Genomic DNA, 18,914 nt, shown 5'->3' on the forward strand with positions numbered 1-18,914 from the left:
AGCCATAGAGTGAAAACTAATAAAGCACATCTCTTCTGGGGGACAAGGAGGAAGGGTAGGGGACACTGAAGGAGAGGCAAAGGAGCATATGTTCCTACTATTCATTCATCCTAAAATGAATGAAGAGGCAACAGGCTGCCTTTACAGCTGAAATAATTTCAGCCTTTACAGCTGAAATGGAGAAATAAGATGTTCACAGATACTGATAATCAAGGTATCATGAGACACTCCTGAAAAAACAAAGCCTCTTAAAATCAACTGTGTGAACCATTACCTATAAAAGTTAGCTGAGCTGGCTCATGCATTCCTGTAAATCAACAGGTGTTCTCTGTACCGGGGTTTACCTTACTAAAAAAACAGCAGGATGTTGTAATACACAGGAAGTTCAAAACAATTTACATCAACTCATTACTCCACAGGAAAATAATACTTTGAGTTATAAACTGAGAGCAACGGCTTAAAGATATGCACGGAGAGCAGACTTGAAATAACAAAAATCTGTCAGTGTTCCTTTCCACATTATTTTTAATAATCTTTTGAGGTATTAACATCTGGCAAGCCATGCTGGGTTTTTTTTTGTTAATCACTGTTCCTGCCTTTCTCTGATGCTGAGTCAGAGAAACACTGGCAGAAGGACCCTTCATTTCTAGTCATATGAATTTCTTAAAATGGCTTGGCTTTTTGATTATCTGAGAATGAAATTTCTAGAAATGCATCAAGTAAATTCCTTAGTACCACTTACCTCTTTGTTCTATTAGATTCTCCCTGACATACATTAGAGTATCACCCACTGAGATGAAAATCATATGTCAATTTAAGTGCAATAAACCAGCTCTGTATTCTGCTATCCACCACACCCAACCAATGATATAAGCGTACTAAATATGGATAGATCTACATGTTTAAATCTCACTGTTTAACATGTTCCCAGAACTTATATTCATTTCTGAGGATGATTTAGCTAGTGATTTTCCTGTTCCTCTGTTTTCATAAGAAATGTCTTAGCAGAGAGAAGCTGATTATACAGATAGTAAAATACAAATGTTTGCTGTTTCTGATGTATTATGTCGTCAATAAATATCAAAATTAACTTTTCAGCTCAATGGAGTTTTATAAGTTATTGCATCCCCAACCAGAGGACAAGGGAACAGATGAGAAGAGGCCTTTATGGTTAGCATGGAGCTATCTCTGGGTACGATTCTTCAGTCCCACAGACAGTAGTTCCATTCCTTCACCATATAAATGACAACCCAGATGTTGGGTGTTGGTAGCGTGCACCTCTACCCCTCCAGCAGAAGGAACACTACACATACAAGTTTTCTTCCTTTCTTTATACATATAGTTAGGTTAAAAAAAAAAAAAAAAAGGCACAATACCAGTAAAATTGACGAAATAAAATGGTATGACAGCGCCCAAACTCTTATGTGGCTATTTTCTGCCCCACAGAACGTATCCAAAACAAATGGTCCAACACTGACAGCTCAGTCACCGGCTTCTTAAGACCATTAAGCTGAATGCAGGAGAAAAGAAGTAATACCTGTGTCAGCCTCACGTGGGTCACGTGACACACACGTACGCAGACACTCCTTCCCCTCCCACCACCAATGATCGCCCAGATGCAATTAAGTGTGCAGATACATGTCTATGTGAATGCATATAAATACGTACATACACACCTCCCACTCTCCTCATCTTCACGAGGACCGAGGCAGACAACAGCCTCGCCTTCCACACGCCAGCCCGCCTTCACTAAGCCCTACAGCTGGAAGGTCTAAGAGATCCAGGATTTGAACCGAGCAGTCAAACGAACAAAAAAGCCTCGCGGCGCCACGACCAAACCCGACCGCTCGCTCTCTCCTGTACCGGGAGAAAGGATCCGAGCGCGCCGGGCCCGGCAATGCCGCGCGTGGATCCGTTCCGCCCGCAGCTCTGCAGGGTGTGGACTCACTCACTCACTCACTCCCTGTCTCACTCACCCAAGCTGACATTGTCTGGATGCTGCACACCGCAGCCCTCGCGCACCCCCGGCGCGCCGCCCAGCCCGCCCCGAGGCACGCCTTGCGCGGGGAACGCACCAGAAAGCCCCCACCGGCCATCGACGTGCGATAGCCCGCTTTGAAAAAAGCAGCCCCGCTCGGGGCGGGTGCCGCCACCCCGCCGATCCCCCGGCGCTCCTTCGCCCCGCGGCGAGCCGACGGAGGCGGCACCAAGAGGTGCCGCCCGCCCCCCCAAAGCCGCCGGCCCCCAGGGGCGATGCGGCGGCACCCCCCGGCGGAGGGCGGCTCCCGTACTCACCTCGCCCCGGCTCGGGGAGCCCCCGGCGGGCGGGCTCCGGCGATCCCCCGCAGAGCAGAGGGCGGAGGCGGCGGGCACGCTCCCGCTGGCGGCGACGGCACCGGAGCTCCGCTCGCGCTCTCGCCTCGCAGCCCCCCGCTGCTGCCGCCGCTCCCCGCCGCTCCTCCTCCCCTCGCTAATGGTGGCCACCACCGCCGGCCGCCGCTCCCTTCCTTTCCCGTTTCTCGTTTCCGCCGAGCGCGGAACCGCCCGGCAGCCGGATCACGTCCCTGCCCGGCAGCGGACACGGCGCTCCCTCCCCGCTCCCCGCCGCCGCTCCGGGCTCTCCCCCCGCCGCTCACTTCCGGCGGGGCCGCGCCTCGCCCCGCCCAGCGGGTCCGCAGCCAGAGGCCGGGGGGCGGCGGGGGCCGCGTGGGGCCGGGAGGTGCCGGGCGTTGGGCGGGCGACGGTTGAGCCGGGTCTCGAACGGCCGTTGGGCGTTTGGAACGCGGGAGCCGTTGCAGTGCGGGGGGCGGTTGAGCGGCCGAGCTCCGCGGAACGACAACGGAGCTGGGCGAGGCGTGCGGGATGGTGCCTGGTTCACCCGTGTGAATACTCATTTACCTGTAGCGTTATAAAGGTGGGTCGGCAGCAGCGTGAAGAGAATGCTTTAAAACACAGCCTGGCGCGCAGGGCAGGTATATTCATGTATGTGCACTGTTAAGGGGTTTGAAAGACAGAGTCCGCACAGAATTGCAATGCGATGAAAAAGAACAAATCTGCACCGTGTGAACCTGCTGCAGCACACGATCACTGCTCAGTTCTGGACAGCGCGTCAGCTGCAAACATCCGGGCAAGCAGAGACCACTGCTACTGGTGCAGAACCACCCAGCCTCAATTGCACCTCTGAACTTCAGTATATCAGTGTGAAATAACAATATGAGCTCATCCCTGAGAAACTGCAGCAGCCTCCTGCAGTTGTCAGCAATGAACCCAACTCACAGGCAGGTTGGGGCCGTCGTCACGTGCATTAATTCCACCAGACTATGAATGATTCTCCATGGTCCTGCTGGGATCAGGCAACCACCACCTTCCCCAGAGGCAGAATGGACTCACGGTGTGAGCACAGCCAGTGCAAGGCCACTGCATGGAGCAGTCAATGTGTGCACACTGAACCCAGCACGACCACACTGCCAGCTCGTGTTCAGCTGCATGGCCATGGGGTGTGCAAAGCATCACACACTCAGCTCTGAAAATGTAGCAAAAGGAAAAAGAGGCCGCAGCTGATGAATGCAAACTTTGGCATGTGGAAACGTTGTTTTTGTATATCAACGTTGTTAAAGTGCCTTGAGTCTAAGCAGACAACACAATTAATTTAATGTAGGGTAGAAAGCAGAGCCAGGCCATTTTAAGTGTGAAAATCAGAATGGATCTCTATGCATCCTGCAGAACCACTATCCAATTACAGCAGTTACTAATGTAAAGTCATCCCCCAGGCTGGGGAAATGGCAGCACATGGTGGGTAAGGTCTTCAGAGCAGCACAAGGGATTTAGTCACACATCTCCCAATAAAATTAACATGAAGTAATGAAAGTAGTCCAGTTTTTTGAATAAGTTAAAAGGTATACACATTTCCAGATAAGAAAAGATAAGGCCAACAACAGGCTGAGGGATCTGGGACTGTTCATCCTGGAGGAGACTTAGGGGGGGTGTCTTGTGAATGTCTACAAACACCTAAAAGGATGAAACCAGGCCCTTTTCAGTCATGCCAGAGACAGGACAAGGGGCAATGGCCACAATCTAGAACAAGAGTTCCAGTTCCATCCAGCAAAAGTTCCATCATTAAAAACCTATCTTGCACATCAATGACTTGCTCAACCTGTACTATATCTCTTTCTACTCAGCTAGCTATAATGGATGTCCAAATGGGAGTTATGATGAAGTATTACAGCATTTCTTAGCAACAGGTATAGCACCCATAGCCATTAACATAAATAATTCACTCATTCAGCCAATACTTCAAAAATGTCTTTTCTCAGATTTTATCTACTGTTCAACAAGAACCGAGCAGTCAAACGAACAAACAAGAACATCTGAAACATTTCTGACCTTGAAACAAGAAGGTGTAATGACAACAGAGTCAAGAACAGGAACAAAGACTTGGGCAAGAGCTTGTGGGGCTTCAAGCCAGCCAGTGTGATGCACAATCCATTGCAAAAACTTCTGTTCAGGGTTAAAGCAGCTGGATTTCCTCAGGGCTACTGCTCTTTCTTAGGATAGGCTGCTGCTATTTGCATGTGGGAACAAGTCCAAACAGAGCAGCACCACAAGCACTGGAGCAAAAACACCGTTTTCTGAACTCGTTTCATCAGCCTAAATTATGAAAATCTTGAGTAATTCCAGCTAAAGATTTGCAGTAGGATGGCAGGTCTGACTCCAAAGCACACAGTGTGAATGAAAATGCAACCACTCTCTTCTTATGTACTTTGCTTTTGATGTGCTTCTGATAAGTAAGGAAGTACACCTTATTATGTCACAGATGATTTAAAGCACAGGGAGAGTAACCTACCTACAGTTAGTGAGGAAGTCTCTTTCTGAGACAAGGTCAGTTTCCTGCTCTCACTTGTCCCAAACCAATCTCTTGCTTGGAAAAATCACTCTTCATCAAGACTTATTGACTGAGATCCTTTTTATTTATAGAAGTGCCAAGGTTGCCATGATACAGATGAGCAAATAATCTACCTACAGCATTCATCATCATCATCACTTCTGTTAGTGAAAAGTCAAATCATCCCATCACACAGCTCAATAAACCAGCAGGGCTAACACATGGCAAGAAAACATTCCTTCTTGACTCTCAAAGCAATCGGCTTATGTCGCTGAAGCAGGAAGCTTGTTTGTCTTCTGCACTGTTTTAATCTAGTACATGCAGCTGCAAATGTTGTCTTTGCTCACAAAGCTTCCTAAATCCTTTTTTTTTAATTCTTCTAAACTCTTTGCCTTGATGACTGCCAATGGCAACGGGGCTCCATAGATAGACAATGTACTGCATAAGATTGTATTGAAAATGTGTTCAGGAAGGTTTTGCTTTGTGATTTGGGATACAGAGGCTGCAATTATCTGACTTCACCAGGCACTTGATGAAGTTCCATCTTACTTGAAGTTCCCCTTTCCTCTATGATTTATGCTACCCTCCATGATTTATGCTACCTTCCTTTATTCTTTCTTCCACATGGCTAACTTACTGGCCCTTTTTAGCTCCTCTGAGGAAAACGATGGCCTTCACAAATGTATCTGAGTATATCTGTGCAGCCATGCATGTAAATATAGGGAAGCAGCAGTACACACAAAGGTTAAGATCTTCCAACCTACAGAGGGACTCTCTGGAGTCCCCTCCTGTGCTGATGTCAGTGAATGATTTTAATGGGAGCAGGTCTGAGCTAATGCTGGCACTTTGGAAAATCTCACCCAAGGGATTCAGTGATGTTGAAAGTGCTTGAGGCAGGTTAACTGTAGGGCATTTCCACTAATGAGGAATGGCACAGTTGTCTTTATTAATTTTCCTTCTCTAAAGTGCAATTAGAGTGTATATATTTTATATCTAGATGAAAAAAAAAAAGTTATTTTATTTTTAGGGTTTCTTACTGAGAAGCAGACCAATGAGTATCTTCCTGTAGCACAGCTACAGGACTTAAGATCTACTATTGCCCCCAAGCTCTGTGGATACTGCCTAGCTGCCTCCCTTCTTCCTTCGTCTGACTTAATATGACTACAAGGGAAAATTATGTGACTGTGGTTCCAACCATAGCAGTTTTGCTGGCCTTTCATAAAACTTCCTCATCTCCTTGGAGGTGGGAGGAGCCAACATTTTCTATAAGGCAGTACCTTGAAAATCAAGAGAAGAAAAATCTCAGTAGACTAATTGGAAAAGGCAGAGCAGCACAGGAGAAAAAGAAACAGTGACAAGCTGGAATGAGGTGCCAACAACAGCAAGGAAGATGTAAACAAATGCTAATGTAGGAGACATTGGCTCTGTCCTAGTACTTTTCTGGGAAGCTGCATGGTAAGAATGATCAGCCTGGGAAAAAAAAAAAAAAAAAAGAAAGAAAAAAAGGCCAGCCAAAACTATAGCAACTTTGCAAACAAGTCTGCTAGCAAACACACCATGCAGTATCTTCGTTTTCCTTGAGTTACGACTCTAAAAATTGTATTGTCATTCATTCGTAAAAATTATGAAGATCTGGCCTGTAATTCACTTAAAATACAGATATCGATCCTTTCCCACATTTTCATTCAAACAACACTAGGCTTTTCTGGATAGGAGCAAACTTCACATGCAACCTCATAAGCATTAAGTCATCCCATTTACTATGATGTAATGTTCAGTCATTAAAATCATGGTGGAAAGACAGAAGTATGCCAGAAGTTCTGTATTCACAAAAATCATTACATTAATTTAAAAAAAAACTAGCCCATAGCATGTTTAAAAGACTAAGTGAGGTAAATGGCAGAGTGGGATAGGAAAATGTTCAACTTGCCATCAACCAGAGCCCCCAGACCCCTTCCCACAGGGATGCTCCCCAGACTTTCGTCCTCCAGTCTGTACATATACCCAGTGTTGCCCCATCCCGTGTGTACACTCTGGCTCTGCTCTTGTCAAACTTGACATGGTTGGTGATTGGTCAGCCCTGTGATTTGTCAAGATCTCTCTGCAGGACCTCCCTGCCTTCAAGGGAGCCATCCATTCCTCCCAGTTTAGTGTTGTCCACAAACCTACTTAGTATAAATTTGAGTCTTGCATCCAGGTCCTTTATGAAAACATTGAAAAGAATTGGGAACACTAAAAAGATTTAATCCTCATTACAGAATAATTACTTCCTGTATCTGATTTGATAGTTATTAAAGTATAAGTGATTTTATCAACATGCAATAAAGGAGATGCTGAAGCTTTCTGTCAAGTCTGAGATAGAAGAGTATTTTGGAACTCCTCCTGCCACAATGTGAAAATCCAATACACTACAGCTAAGTTTTACCTTTCTTTTTTAAGTGTCAGACGTGAAATTCAAACTCATTTTTACATTGAATATGATTTCAGAGGGAAGCTTTGTGTGTGTGCACTGTAGCTTTGTAGTACAGTTTCTGGACCTGAGGGTATAAATATACACAACTCTGGAAAAGTGTTGGCACTACTGTTTGATTCTTTAGTTACCATCAGCTGCTATTTCCCAGCTATTCAGCCACGCTTTGTGTGCTCAGATCCCATTCTGAACAGTGCCATGCTGAAATGGTCCTTTTTCCTTTCAGGAGCCAGCTGACACCAGTCAAGTTGTAAGACTGGGTAGAAAGTATAACTTTCTCCAGAAGTTCTGTTATTTAAACTCATCTATGTTTATATAGCAGCACTATTTTTTTTTCCACATCATTTTTGTGTGTATGTGAATTATTTGACATATGCCTTGTAAGTCATAAATTAGGATTTACTGGAATTTCTCTCTTGACCACTTGAAGTGACACTGGCTGGACTTGTTACATTTTTACATTTTTTTTTTTTTTAGAAGTTTAGAGCAGTGCTGCTGTTCTTTAGCCAGCAAGTGGCTGACCACAGTCTTGGGGCATTCCAGATTCTGTTTTGAACAGCTGTACATGACCGGACAACAAATTTTTGAGCTGCAAAATTCAGCTTTTTTACTTATGCCATTTTGAGACTACTCGTGAGTGTTTGTTTCAGGAAGACTCAGCTGTCTTAAATGCAAATGTGATGTCTCTTATAGTCTGATACTGCACACATATGTAATGTTACATATGGGTAAACACACAGTATGCATACGAATGCATATAATTTGTTCTGAAGCACTCAGGGATTACCTCTAACTAAACGAAGAGTGGGATTAAGTGAACATATGGTGTTAAGAAAGCTGGAAATAAAACCCCCCTCCATCTTACTCTGCCGTACTTATATTGCTTGTTAGAGGATTACTTCTGAGTCAGAGCAGACAACTTGCTGAAGAAGGACTGACAGGCAGAATGTTTGACAGACTAGTACAGGTTTTGAGGGAAATCCAGCGTAATGATACTGTTTAGGTGAAAGGTACTTTGTTTTAAGATGCTAATGGAAAACAATGTACATACAGAGGAAGAGAGGACCCAGTGGTTGTATTTTTTTATGACTCAGCAGCTTACTGTGACAGGTAGCTTTACTGTAAGTCACACTAGAGGCATAACTGAATGCTTCCTTCTTTTTAAATGTCCTTTTATACACATATTAAATAGTTATGGGAAAGCTAATAAGCCCAGACTAGAATTGTCAGGTTTTCAGCTGTAAGATCTAGAAGTCGCAGAGTAATAGAATAGCTTGGGTCAGAAGGGACCTTAAAAACGTTCCAGCTCCAACCTCCTGCCGTGGCAGGGCTATCTATCCCCAACCAGCTCAGGCTGCCCAGTGCCCCACCCAGCCCGGCCTTGAGCGTGGCCAGGCATGGAGTGTCCATAGCTTCTCTGGGCAGCTGTGCCAGGAATTTAAATGTACTTAAGGGGTTGTTTATGACATTAGATACAAACTCAGTGATTTTTTCTAATTACTTAGCTGTCAACTAGTCCTGAAAGGGGTACTAAAATCTGGCAACATTTACCATATATACATATTAGCAGCAAACTAAAGATCACAGAGTGAAAATAGCTTCAAAAGGACAGATCCTGTTGTTTCCTAGTAACTGTAAACTTGTGCACTGAATAGCATTAGCCGGTTCACATTTAGCAAATTCAGTGAGTTCCTCCAGACTAATTTGGAGAGCATGGTACTTCTCTTTTTAGGGCTGTATGCTATGCAATTCTGTAGTCTTGCTTCTTCCTCCAGATCCTCCCAAGGGTCTATTCATGTTAACTAATTGGCTCAATACACCTCTTCCCATAAGTTTCAAATACTTGTAAAACCCATCAAAGTCTAACCATTCCTTCCTCCTTCACTGAGCACTTGCCTTCTTCTAAAAGCTGTCTCCCGTATCCTAAAATAAACTCCCTGGACAAAAACATGAAACCACTGCAAGGTCCCTGAAAAACCTATTTGATATGCATTTCATTTTGACATCTGTAACCACCACCACTGTAACCAATAAGAATCCATGTCTCAAAATAGCAACTTGGCAATGCTTACAGTGCACAAAATCAGTGTGTGTCACTGCCTGTTCTTATCTTTGCTATTCTTGCCCTTCCTTTCCCATTTCCTCCACTGAATGTTCTTCCACATTTTCTATTGTGTCAAAACTGACTGTCAGCTTTTTACTAAGATGTAGGCCTCCCTTTATATATGTGTGAATATCTGGCATAAAAAAGTACTGAAAGTAGAAGCTGGATCTGGATTAGCACACCCCTAAGCAGCAAATCCCATGTATCCAGGATGCTTCAGCTGTACTACAGCCCTACCACAGCAGCCAGCCTACAAGCACTACACACTCTGCCTTGGAACACAGGGGCAGCTGGTCTGGCTGGAGTGCCCAAACTGGAGACATCTGGCCAGCAGCTCCAGACAAACATCCACCTCCCACTATGGTGACATTTCTGCACCACAGCTTGTGTCCTGTGACAAGACTGTACAGTGACAATACAGTAAGGATAGTAGTAAATATCCCAAAGGTTATTTACAGAAAAAAAACTCACCCTTCAGTCTGCTGAGAAACACTGAGGCAAGTTTCACTGAGCAATCTCCAAGAGATGAAACCTCAGTGCTGGACAGCCCTTAAATGAGGTCTAGAGAAGGTGGAGTCAAGCTAAATTACTCTCACCTGTGCACCCACAGCTGACCAACACTTGCCTCAGCTGATTAATCAGAGGTTCAGGCTGTGATTACCAATTTCCCATACAGAAGACAAACAAGAAATGGTACAAAAGAAGCCTGGTTTTCCCAGGGACATATCACTGTTGATTCACAAAACACTGGAAAACATGCATGCTGCCTGGCTGTGCTCCTCCCACACCAGGCAAGGGGCCAGGCTGCAGCTGCAGGCTTGCCCCAGGGCAGCCTGTTGTGTTGGCACACAGGCTGTGGCTCAATGCTAGGCTGCATGTGCTGTAGCAAGTGGGTATCCTGCTGATCTTCCAGGGCCAGGGAGCAGCACTGGCAGTGCCAGGCCCTAGGGGCTGAAGTAGGACATGGCAAGGCTCTTCATGCAGCCTCTCCTTCCTGAACTGCTCTCCTCTGTCACAGCCAAAAAATGGCACTGGGCAGGATCTCTGCTTCTGGGCCAGTCTGGGGAGCAGTGATGCATGCAGCTGTGTCTCCTGTACATAGCCTGTGAGCTGTGCTCATTGTTTTGGTTGTTTTACCACCAGTTAGAAGCTGGCCTCAGAAGAATTCCATATGCTCTGAGTGTTTTGCTTGCTTGGATGTGACTATTACATGGGTTTATTTAGGATCTAATTAAGGCTCTGTCATGGGTTTTCTGTGAATGCTGTCAGAGACATGAAATTGAGCCCACCACCCGTGTTTAAAACATTATAATTGTGTCTGTAAAGTCAGAAAAGTGGGAGTATGATTTGTTCTGAGCTATTCTTACACCACTGTAAACACATCCAACTAGCTAAGGAGAAATCCTGCCACTAAATACCAGTGTCAAGTTGTAATCAGATCCCCAAGGCCACATCCCCATAGTTCCAGATTTCCCTTTCAATGAGTAACCTGGTAGCACCAGGCATTGCGCAGCTGACAGCACAAGACTGTGTTAGCTATGTCTTACTCAGCTGCCTCAGGGAAACCTGGAAAGGAGGGAAGACACACAACCTCTTTTCCCCAAAAGAACATAGCTAGAGTGTGAATTACTGCTGGTCAGAAAGTTGTATGCAAGATGGTGTAAGATGCACTGAAGTTTAGTCCCAGGCCCTGGGAAAAGTTGTTCTTCCATAAAAACCTGCATATTTTTCAAAGAGCCAAATTCACCATCTGCTGCATCCTTAGGTCTCCAGAATCTTCCCTAATCCCACCTACTACCTCACCATCTTACCTTTGTTCACTGAAAGGAACTTCTATTTAATTTTCTGTTGCTGTTAAGCCAATGTTGAGACCCCTTAGTCTGCAACATACAGCACCATGTGAGGGTTCAGACTATCTGCAACCTCTTGTAAATGAGTCCTGCTTTAAGATTTTAGGATCCAAATTGCTCCCTAGGTGCTTGTGTATTTGTTGCTTCCTTTGAACCTAAAGATTACAGATAACAAGGAGATGTATACAAACAACACAGGCTGCTAATTCTCTCTGGAAGTCTAAGATTAAAGCTAATACTGCTAAAAGCCTGTGTCACTGTCTCAAAGAAAGAACTTTTGGCAGCATTTATAACTCTTACATACATTACAGTGTTTTGGTCATTGTAACTAACACTGCACTAGTGTAAACTATAAGGGTTAAATCTTATTTGTTTTCCAACAGTATTTGTTGCCCCTCCAGTAGGAAGACTTGTTTGAACAGTTGGCGAACTCAGTCTAGCACTGACCTGTCGCATTGTTTCAGGCTACATGCATTACTGTTCCTTTCTTATTAAGTACCATGTGGGATGAGCACCATAAATCTAGATAAGAGTTAGGAGGCAGTGCTCATTTTAAATTTTCTGGTGTCCTTTAGTTTGTGATACAGTCCAAATATGACTGGAACTCAGTGTATTTAACTTACTATGTATTTAACTTTGCCTTTCCCACTGAAATGTGTCATCTGCACTAAAGAGAATATTTCTGCAGTACAAATTCCCTTCTAAGTAGTTATTGCTGTGCAAAATGAGGTCATGCTTTGTAAGGAATGTTTTTTAAATGTTTATGAAATGATTTATCCTGCATTAAGAAGATAAAAAGGAATATTTTAATGTATGTGGTTCTGTTGTTTGCTGATGCAAAATCAGACTTGGATACCTATAACAGCATGCAAAATAGGGGTGAGAGGGAGTAGGCCAAGGATATTTCTTAACTGAAGAGATTTTTTGCTGAAGCAGAGCTGCATGAAGGTCTCAAACCTGGCTGCTTAAATTTAGGCGTCTGTGTGTCGATGACTAAATGAAATGGCCTGGTTCTCCAAAATGCTTGGCAGGCACCCACATTTCTCATTGAAATCAACAGGCACTGCATATGCTTAACACCCTGGAAAATCAGGCCACTTATATTTAGGAGTTTAAATATGATATTTGGAGCTTAAAGTTCATCTCTTAGAGTTAAAATGTTAAGCTACAGTATCTAAAGCCTATCTTGTAATGGTTGAGGTAACAGATGACAAAGATTAATGATTCTCATGCTGACTTCCACACCCTGCCATGAAAACATTACCCATAAAGTTCTTGGAGACCCTTCTTCGTGGACATGAGCACCAGCAGTTAGTATTTTCTTAAGCAAAATCATGTTTGAATGCGATTTATTGGTTGTAAATGTAGCAGAAATAGTAGCTATGCAAGTTTCATCTGGGGCAGAGGTACTACTATTGCTCTCTGAGAAAAGCTGGGACCTTAGTGTTTTGCTGCCCTGTTGTCTGGACTTCTGGACTGGGGAAGACTGAGGTTTGGGGGGCAATCATTTCTTGCAAGTGGTACTGAACTGGCATGGACATTCAGTCATACTGCCTCGGTCCTTCCCCAGCAAATACTCAGTCAAAAGTAAGCACAGGTAAAAGAGTTTCCTCGCTTCTAATTCATTAAATAAAAGCTAAATTTGTTTCTCGCTGCTTGGCCTGGGATGTTAACATGTGAACCATTTGCTTTTTGAGTAACCACTACTATAACAACACTTCTCTTGAGGGAACAGAGAGAGTGATGAGGGTTTGTGGTTTCCTCTTTGCTCTGAATAAGGATTAAGTACCCCTTCCCTTCAGCCCTTGAGATCCCCATTCCTGCTCTGGTAACAGAAAAAAGTCATTATGACAGATTCCAGGTGGAATCTGGCTTAATACATTGAGAGTGTTGGAAACCATGACACCACTTTGCCAGCTGCCATGGATGTTAAAGCCCATCCTTTCATCATTATGAAAAAATAGTTTATTACTTCAGAAAAATAATCTGAGCATCATACATAGGTCTGCCTATTGTTGTATCATGGATGCAGAATCCTGGACTGTGCTCAGCACTTTGCCTGTGTTAAGGTAGTGTGAGGACCAGCACAGCTCTGGTCAGGGATCTACAGTGCTATGCTGCTAGTTTGGGGCATAGCAGCAGCACAGCCATGGGGTCATGGAGTTTGTCCTCCATAGTTACTTAAAACTAAAATTGCAGCTGCAGTGTTTTGCAGTGATTCTCCTGTGTCTGCATAGCTATCTTTAGTACACACTTCCAACATGTAGCCCATTTTTTTTCAGTGTTGGAAAGGAAAAATCCCTTAGATAAATGCAAGCTCTTTCAAAGAATTTATTATGTCATCATAACTCCCTGCTTCTAAATGCCCTAGCAAGCATAGGATTCCTAAAAACAGCATTTTCCATTTCCATTTACCTTCCCCCAGCCACAAGCGGTGGTTGCAGCCCCCTCTCCCTGGTTTGTCTGGCAGACAGGAATTGAAGGAAATCACAATTCTGTGTGGTTTGAAAAAAAAGATTTAAAGGGCAAATGCCACAGAGAGATTGCAGGAGTCTGAATGTTATTTTTGAAATATCATTTGGACAGTGCCTATGGTGGAAAGTCCTTTATCTCCTAGAGGCCAAGACTTCCCCAGTAGTGTAAACATGCTCTCAGAAGACAGCTGTTAGATCACCACTGTGCTCTCCACAAGAGGGGAAGGCTGGGGTTCTTGTATCCTCCAAAGCTCTGATTCCTACTTGCTTTAATTAGGAAAGACTCTTGGCGATTTTAATGGACTCTGGACCAGGTCTTACCCATCAGCAGTAGTGAACGTATGTGTGACCCAGATTCTAGAATGAGATCTGGTAGATGTATTTTCCAGATAAAGACTGAGTCCTGGTGGGGACTGTGGTGACAATGCAGCTCCCTGGAGCCAGCTCTGAGCACTGTGTGTGATTACAGTCTGCCTCAGGCCATGACCTGCATCTTCAGAAATCTTTCTGCCATTGTTTATGCTTTCAGTACTTCTGCAGAGAAAACTCTAAAGCTGGCTTATTGCAAAAGAAGGGAAGAGAGAAGCAGGGTTGCATTTTTAGCTGTTGAATATGAGCAACACCTGAGGATTATGGAAAAAAAAAGCTAAGATACATTTTCTGAGGAGAACTCAGGATTCTGCTTACTTATCCACAGAAGGCTTTTGTCTGAAGGCCAGAATTAAAACTCAAAAGTTCCTGGCTTAGGCCAAAAACCCTTTGTGGGATAGTGTTTCATTATAGAAATTATTTATCTACCGAAACTATTTAAAGACAGGAAGTGTTATCTGTGGCTGGGATTAATCATCTCTGTCACGTAGCCTGTCTCCTGAATGAGAGATTAATGCAGAGTATAGCTTCCTGACAAGCAAGTAGCAATGCTATGGATTTTCTTCATTTCTGTGGTAAGAAACAAAGCCAAGTAAATTGCACAATGCATGGCATGTTGGGACATGGTCAGCCAAAAATATCTTAGTTGAGACTGCTCATTGTGCTAGACTTCATAGCTGGAAAAGGGCAATGAAACCTCTGTCACTCTCCAGCATCCAAACCTACTGTGACAAAAAGGGAGAATGACTACAGGACATCTGTGAAGAGGAAGCAGCTTCCATCTTTCCTGCTGAACTTCTGCACTCCCCCAAGAAAAATGGGAGTCAAAGAATAGTAGGAGACGACAGAGAGATGGAACTAACATGTGGAATGACAAAAGTAAAGATACTGGCATAGGGATGGAGACAGAATGGCAGAAAACATGGCAGCCTGAGTTGACATTTGCTGCCCTGTGTGCTCAGCCAGTCCAGGCACACTGACCACACACAGCATGCACACAGGGTACAGTGAAACCGGTCTGCAGAACATCCTTCCTGAGCAATTGTCATGCTGTCGGGATGCAGATGTAATACTTTACCCTTTGTTCACTTTTACACAGTATGGGAACTTGTACCAGTGAGCTGGAATAAGGTCTTACTTGTTTAACTTGATGGAAGGAGGTCACCACACATACTTTTTGTCTTCCTAGATGAAGCTGCCTCATCTGCTCTTCTATTTGTGTAGCCGTCTACACAACTGAAATGTTTGCATTTCTTCTCCTGGCTCCTGCAGCCAGTGCACCACTATTTGAGCTGGTAAGAAGCCAGATTCTTACTCAGTTTGAAGAATGAGCTAGTGATCTACTTGGCTTTGCTGTGTTACTGTCAGCCACAGCAAGATAGCAGACACCACCATTGCCACCATCATCAAAGAGGACACAAACTTGCAGAGAAAAAAAAGGAATAAGTTGGGTTGTAAATTATGCCATAAATCTACTTCTAGCTAAAAATAATATCTGTCATTATCAGAACATGTACTCTAGAAAAGGTCATTGCTTGACCTGCACTTATTGGATGATGTGGTGGGCTGCTGTTAGTACGTTATGACTGAAGCCATATGGGATCTCCAGAAAATTATGTGCTAATTACACACTGATGTGATCAGCTCATACATGCCTAATGACTGGGTCTCCGGTGCTGTTGTACTGTGTATTCCCCAGAAGGCCTGTTACGTGTGAGAACTTCAGTGGTGAATGTACAAATTTGCTATTTGAAGACAAAGGATTCTGAACCTGATTCTCTTTTTTCACCTTAAATTGATGCTGGGATTGTTCGTTTCCAATGAGAATTGTCCCCATTTTTGAAGGGTTTTTGAAGCACAAGACAATAGAGCAGTGCTTTGTGCATTACAACCTGAGAGTAACAAGATCAAACCAGTACAAACATCCCATGTTTATCTTAGAAGGACATTTGAAGATTATTTTTAGTCCTTTGAGTGCTTTACTCTGTAAAGATGTTTTTTTTCTGAAACCAAGAAGTACTCTGTAACTTTACATATTGATTACTTACAACACAGCTTGCACTCAAGAGTGTTTTTGTGGTATACTACTGAGTTAATGCAGACTGTATTTTCACCCCACTCTTCCTTAAAGATCTCAAGTTTCAATGAACAGCTTGGAGCTATGACACACTTCTCCTCAGTCATACTTATACACTGTTTGGAAAGGCTGGGCAGTAGCTAACATCCTGTCTGGTCCCTGGTGACATAGGCTCAGACATTACAGCCTCATCGGAACAGGCAATAAAATGACAAGGCACTCGCCCTGTGTGCTTTGAAGGGCTTCACCCTTGGAACAGAGCTGCTTAATATGTTTGTGACATGTTACATTGGGAGAGCACACTCAGGATCTAAAGGCACTGTCTGGCAGCTCTACTTCACTTCAACCTCAGCATAATTAAAAGAAATTGGGTGTATCTTCCATACTACAGCAGACATGGCAACTAACACTGTGCCTCAAGACACAGCTGGCCTTCTCTGTGTTATTTCTCCCCCTCCCCCCATGCTGCTTTAGTCTTTTCATCCAGATCCTTGTGGGCAGCAGGCTGTGTGTATGCATTTCTCTGCAGACATCATTGTTTCTTGCTTTTGCAATGACGTAAGTTTGCTCTTTTCTTTACTCCTCCCCATGTAACTAGAGGGGAGGGTGCTTTCTAGATAAGGGCTGGAAAATGGCTGAATGTATATCTCTATGAATCACAATCAAGCAAAATGAAAGCTGGGACTGACCCTTGGAATTTCACTGCAAACATTCTCACACATGCAAGTGGCTGAGCTGACTTCAGAGTGGCTGCAAGTGTTCATAAAAGACAACTGTGCAAATGAAGCAGCAAGATGGACACTTGGTTTGTTGTTATGATAGCATAACTATCTTAAGGCTTCTTTGAGATAATGATAAGGATGGCTCAGAAGGACAGCAAGTTCATAAAATGCTTCATTTTTAAGACAAGCAGAGAATTATTAGCAGAGCAGTGTAGTTTTAAAAATCATTTTGTAATGTGTGTGATGAGGCATTTTGAAATTAAAACCTTCTTTGTGGCTGATGTTTTGTTGCATACGTTGTGACTACCAGTCCACCTTTTCCAAAGCATTCTCAGACTGAGTCTGCACAAAGACCCAAGTTCCTCTGGGGGGTAAAGACTTTCAAAGTATAGGACTGTTTTTCAAGAAGAAAGTTAGGCATTTGCCAGACAGAACTAACCTGCTCTGTGGAAGAAACAGTCTGTGTTTCTGCATCCCTGCAGTGGAAGAGCTGAGACATTCCCAGGCGTGGCCCTGGCAAAGTCCAGTGCCCATGTATTTCTGGAATGAATGCCAGCTGCCTCCACGCCTTACTCGTACATTGCAACGCTGTGCAGCCAGAGTCACCAGGACTCATAGAGAGTTCCACAAATGATCTCAGAGGAAAGTAATCTAGGACCCTTTGCTACTAAAAAAAAAGATACCCCCGAAACTGGAGTGCTGTTACTAGAGGAGAAAAGAACCTTTTGTCTGAAGAACAGAACTTGTACATCCTTCATACTTTCTCTCTTCCAGGAACAACCATCCATTTCACCTCAACTTTTAATTCCTCCAAACATCATCACTAAATTTAGAACTCATCCTGAACTCCTTAAACAAAAAAGTGTGTACATGGAAGCACATAACTGTAACATAACTCCTTCTAGGTCAGGGGAAGGGTAAAGACCCAGACCTGAGTTCTCCTGAGCTAGTTTCAGCTACAGAATCTGCCTTCTTCCATCGGAGACACAACATTGGTTCCAAATTATTGCACAGACTTGGGAAAAACACTGAATCATTTCTTCTTTTAGCTTCTTCATTTCTGAATAAGGAAACCTTTTTGCAGGGAGGGATTAGCCTAGAGATTCACAGAAAGTTCTTTCCACCCTGATGGAAAATGTGACAAGCATATCACTGTGTTGTCATATACATGAAGAAAGTGGCACTAAGACCAGATCCCCTGTAGGAAGCTTGTAAATATAGCAACTCAGTGAAGATACTAACATCAGTGATATCTTGACACACACAGGAACGTCCTTTTGACGCTCACCAAACATGACCTTGCAAAAAAAAATACATACCTATGAAAAACAAGTCTGAACGCTGATAAGCACTGCTGGAAAATTACACGTGATCAGGCAGACTGAGACTGTTAAACTGTTGGTCTCTTATCCTTTCAGAGGTCCTTCCACTTGGAAATAAAATTCCGTTGTCCCAGAGGCAGGGAATCCACCTTACCAGTGGATTAACTGTTGGCTAGCTAATGTCTTTGTTCATATGCCAAAGCTTGCATGGCCAGGATAGCGTCCCCTCTTCTCCTTCCCCAAATCCTGCTGAAGATCCTGAAGCGCTTCTCCTGCCTGCAGGCTATCTGCTGCTGGAGCCACCTGTGAAACCAGTCATTTTGCTTTTTCATGTACTTCCTGCAACAGAAGGCGTGCTGATACAGGCACCCCCAGTTTGCCCCTGTGTATCACACTCTCCTCTCTGACTGTAGCAATACCTGAGTCTGGTATTTCTGTTTGGGTAGATAGAATCCATCACACAGCCAGCCCAGGGCTGGGTCTGAGCACCACAGCCTGTCACTCCCTATTCTGGTGCTTCCCTGTTTAGCACAGGGACACTGGTTGTCCCTTCCCTCACCTCTCCTAGGCTCATTCTAATCCCCACCCACACCTCGATCTGAAATCTGTCAGTTAGATGTGACTGCCTTTTGAAGTAAATGGGT

The 18,914-nt window shown here is 44.0% G+C and overlaps 1 protein-coding gene across 5 annotated transcripts in view; it reads right to left on the reverse strand.

The window, feature by feature from the left end:
- RAPH1 (Ras association (RalGDS/AF-6) and pleckstrin homology domains 1) overlaps window positions 1-18,914 on the reverse strand; it is a 178,645-nt gene that overhangs the window by 69,839 nt on the left and 89,892 nt on the right. The window contains exon 1 of one of the 5 annotated variants that reach the window (XM_015868248.2): window positions 2,296-2,647. The exons of the other annotated variants lie outside the window; for them this stretch is intronic. The gene's annotated coding sequence lies outside the window, so the exon portion shown is untranslated. Of the gene's footprint in view, window positions 1-2,295; window positions 2,648-18,914 lie in introns of those variants that run through there. 5 annotated transcript variants of the gene reach the window in all.

This window comes from Coturnix japonica, chromosome 7, assembly GCF_001577835.2.
Source record: "Coturnix japonica isolate 7356 chromosome 7, Coturnix japonica 2.1, whole genome shotgun sequence".
Taxonomy (NCBI): domain Eukaryota; kingdom Metazoa; phylum Chordata; class Aves; order Galliformes; family Phasianidae; genus Coturnix; species Coturnix japonica.